Source organism: Manihot esculenta, chromosome 8 (genome assembly GCF_001659605.2).
Source record: "Manihot esculenta cultivar AM560-2 chromosome 8, M.esculenta_v8, whole genome shotgun sequence".
Taxonomy (NCBI): domain Eukaryota; kingdom Viridiplantae; phylum Streptophyta; class Magnoliopsida; order Malpighiales; family Euphorbiaceae; genus Manihot; species Manihot esculenta.
The window spans coordinates 30,258,755-30,263,372 of record NC_035168.2 but is presented as its reverse complement, the minus strand read 5'-3'; the positions used below and the strand labels follow the sequence as shown (position 1 = coordinate 30,263,372).

The 4,618-nt window shown below is 33.9% G+C and overlaps 1 pseudogene; it reads right to left on the bottom strand.

Annotated features, from left to right (window-relative positions):
• Positions 1–695: 695 nt before the first annotated feature.
• LOC110620450 lies at positions 696–4,195 on the bottom strand (annotated as a pseudogene).
• Positions 4,196–4,618: the final 423 nt, after the last annotated feature.

The window sequence follows — 4,618 nt, the reverse complement described above, 5'->3', positions numbered from 1 at the left end:
CGGCTCAAATCTTACTCAGAGTATAAAAAATTCATAGAGATTCTTCACTTCCTAACCCTCTATTTATATATTTGAATAATTCGAAAAAGAAAAAGAATATACTTTAATTGTTTCTTTTTTTTTTTTCAAAAGCAATACAAGCTCTGTAGGCATTAGTATCAAAATATCATTAAGCTTCAAAAATGAATACAGTGGGTTTGGAATTTACAATTTTATAAAAATATTATTCGAATTTGAGACAGATATTAATAGTATTAATTAAATTCAAATTTAAGTTTAAATAAGGTAATTTTGGTGAATACCTTACATATTTACATATTTAATTATAACTTTTGGAATTATAAAGAGCCATAGAGAGCATAAATGAATTTGTGAAAAGTTTCACTATAGTAGTAAAGCTTGCACTAAAAATCTTAGTAAATCTTGTAGCATTTATTTGATCGATTTGATTTAAAATCGAATCGAATTAAAAAAAATAAAAAAATTAAAATTTTAGAGTTTGTGAAAAATCGATATTAGACAGAAATCGATTTGAATTGAATCAGTTCGATTCGAATCGATCAGTTTGACTTTTTTATAATTTTTTTATTTTTAACATTTTATTTTTAGTATTCTAAAATTTTATTAAAATATTTCAATATTTATTATAATCTAATATTTCTATATTATCAAAAATAAAATACAATCCATTTTATTAATTTTTTTATTAAAATTCAAGGGAATTGAAATAACTAAATTTTTTTTAAAAAAAATTAAGCCAAACTCAATTTTCGAATTAATTAGTCGATGTTTTCAGTTTTGAATTGAATATCACTCACTGGATAGATATGCACAAACTTTCCCTCTTAATGGGAAGTAAATGATCTCAACTTACATGTAAACTCAGAGAATTAAGTGAACTTTTATTCATACTTCTTCCACCTACTGCTTTTTGATCTGAGAAAGGAATCTCTAATGTCATGCAATTTGTTGACAACGGAGCTTATAGCCATTCGCTCTCTAGGTGAGCTCGAAGAACAGGAGACTCCAATTCTCATGGCAGAGACTACGCATTCTTGTGTTCTACTTGCATTGCCCTGTGCATTACTGTTTGTGATTATTGCCTTTTCTTCATTTGTCTCATCATCAGCAGTTTCTTCTTCATCAAGCATTGTTGGGTCAATAACATCCATGGCATGTTCAGGCAAAGCCATGGCAACAAATTTGTGAATGCTTAGATCATCTTTGAACATGTCATCAGTAGGCCTTCTACCTGTAAACATCTCCAGCAACAGTATCCCGAAACTATAAACATCTCCAAGTGCAGAGACTTGTACATTCAATCCATACTCTGGAAGAAGATGTATATAATTTGATGTTATTATTACAAAAATTCAAAAGTTAACAGACTTGATCATGCAATGTATTGATTTTCAGGCTGAAGAAAAGAAAGATACCTGGAGGGATGTAGCCAATTGAGCCCTTTAATACAACTGAAATTGCTTCACTTTGGAGGGATTGTTTGATGATTCAAGAAGGAACGTTGCCAATCCAAAATCACCAACATGGGCTGTCATGTCTTCATCGAGGAGTACATTGCTTGGCTTTAGATCACAATGAACAATTGGAGTTTCACAATTGTGATGTAAATAATCCAATGCAGAAGCAATGTCAATGGCTATATTCAATCTCTGGATAAAGCTTAATCTCTTAGTTTGATCTTGCTCATCTGCTCTAGGATGCAACCATTTGTCCAGACTTCCATTTGCCATGAACTCAAAAGCCAGACATTTAAAGTCATTGCCTTGACGATCAACGGTTGAGCAGGCAGTGATAATTCCTAGGAGATTACGATGTCTTATGCTTCTCAATGCATCACATTCATCAATGAAACTCTTTGAAGCACCTCGTTGTTGGAGATTCATGACCTTAATGGCAACCATTTTTCCATCATCAGAGAGAATTCCTTTATACACAGAACCAAAACTCCCCGATCCAATCAAATTTTCAGCAGAGAAGCCATTAGTTGATTTCACAATTTCTGAGTAAGACATACCCACATGCCTATCCTCAGAAGGAGGTGCTTTGGAAGTGGTCATACAGAAAATGACAACAGAACATAATATTGCAATTGCAAATACAACCGCAATTGTTACAGAGATTATCACCTTGAGGTTCAGAGGCTTTTCTTTCTTTTTCTTGGAGCATGAAGGCAAATGTAAATCTGGGATACCACCGCAGAGCTTATCGTTTCCAATGATTGAAACGGCACTGGCATTTGAAAATATTCCTTCTCCTGACACCTCTCCCTCAAAATCATTGAAGGAAAGATTGAGATACTTGAGATCCAGTAACGTGCTGAGAAATTCAGGAATTTCCCCAGACATGTTATTGCTTGAAATATCAAGTTCTTCTATACCTCTTAAATCTTTCAATGACTCAGGAATTGTTCCTCCAAGTTCATTACCCTCCAAATGCAGGCGTTCCAAACTAGCACAGCTGCCAAGTGAGCTAGGAATTTCACCAAACAGTTTGTTGTGTGACAAATCCAACTCCACGAGATTGTGCAAGTTACCTACTTCTGATGGTATGGAACCAGTCAAGGAATTATTAGATATGACCAAAGAAATTGAGAGTGAAGAAAGACCAATGACCTGTTTGGGTATGCTTCCATTAAGATTATTACTCGAGAGGTTTAAGTTTTGAAGATTTTTGCAGTTCCCTAGACTTTCAGGTATGCTACCCTCAAATCTGTTTTCCTCCATGAAAAGCCTAGTCAATCTAGTCAAGTTCCCTATGAAGGGTGGGATAGGTCCAGAGAATCTGTTAGTATTCAAATTCAATTCTCCTAAATTTTGCAGTTTCCCAATTGCAGATGGAACAATTCCACTCAGATGGTTACCTTCCAATCCCAGACTGTACAAGTTAACTAGGTTCTCAATCCCAACAGGAATGCTTCCATGAATCAGATTCCTTCCTATAGTGAATATTTGTAAATTGGTTGAAAGGTTACCTATGGAGCTGGGCAATTCTCCTGCATAATGATTTTGTGCCAGACCCAAAACCTCTAAACTGGTGCAGTTAGCCAAAGAACTAAGAAAATTCAAGTCATCAATTTCCCAATGTCCCAAGTTATTTTCATCAAAATTGAGTCTATATAAGCTTTGCAAGTTTTTTAGATTGCTGGGAATATTTCCAGTGAGACTGTTTTGAGCAAAATCAAGCACTTGAAGTCCAGAAACATTCGACAATGATACAGGAAACACCCCTGTAAAATTGTTAACACCACCAGCAAACACTCTTAGTTTAGGAAGCGTCAGGCCAATATCTTGTGGTAATTGGCCATGAAGCTGGTTTTGAGCGACAGAGAAGTAGTATATAGAAGAGAGATTATAAATTGAAGAAGGGATTGTACCCGAAAGATAATTGCCATAAAGTTGAAAAAAGCCCAAGCTTGAAAGCCGTCCGAGCTCATTTGGTATGTTTCCGACAAAATTATTCACGGCAAGTGTAAGAGCAAACAAAGAAGAGAAGTTCCCTATCCATGTCGGAATGTTTCCTGTAAGATTATTCCCTCCGAAACCAAAGACAACCAACTTCGACAATGAGCTAAGCTGCTCTGGAATCTCTCCTGCCAAGTTGTTGCCAGATGCTTCAATTACTGTAAGTTCCTTACAGTGAGTTAGATTAGATGGAATTTTCCCGACAAAGGAATTGTAGGTCAAATTTAAAAGCTGCAAGCGCCATAGACGACCCATTTCTTGGGGAAGCTCACCAAAAAAGCTGTTGTTGAACAAGTTGATTCCAGTCAGATGGGTGAGGTTTCCTATAGAAGGTGGTATAGAACCAGCCAATTTTTGAGAATTCAAGTTCAGAGTTACTACTCTATCATTAGACGAGCTGCATGAAACACCAATCCAATTGCAGTAATGGATAGAATCATTCCAGGTATTCATGACTTGAAGAGGATCTTGAGTTATCAGATTCTTGAAATCGAGTAAAGCGAGTCTGTCAGTCTCATTCCCACGAGTCGCTGCTGCTGCTGTTGCAGATTCCAAGCCGGAGTTCATGCAAAAAACAAGAAAAACATGAAGAAGATTTATGAAAACCCACCTAGAATTCGACCGAGAATCCTCCATTTTTCTCTTTTTTTGATGTCTTCAAGTGCAGAATTATCATAAAAAAGTACATGTGTATTAGAAGTTGTGGCGTATTAGTCAAACTGCCTCTGGTCCCAGGAGTTTAATGCAAATTATAGTAGTGATATAACTAAGGCCATCCATAAGATCGTGACGTTCTCTTTATTACTTACTCTCTTATACTAAGAGATTTTTTTTAGATAATAATCTTATAAAATATATTATCCATTTTTTTACCATGATCTTATACACTAAAATATAATTTCTTAGACTATTTATTTATTTATTTTTTAAATAAATATTTTTTTTATATTTTTTAGTGTTTGAAATATTTAAAAAATTTAGTTAATAAAAAATATTTTTTTATCAAACGATTTCCTCTTTCTAAAAAATAAAATTATTTTCTATATATTAAAATCTCTGTATATAAATCTGTTCATAAATTTTATTTTTTAAATTAAAATTAAATAATAAAAAATAAATTATAATATTAAAAAAAA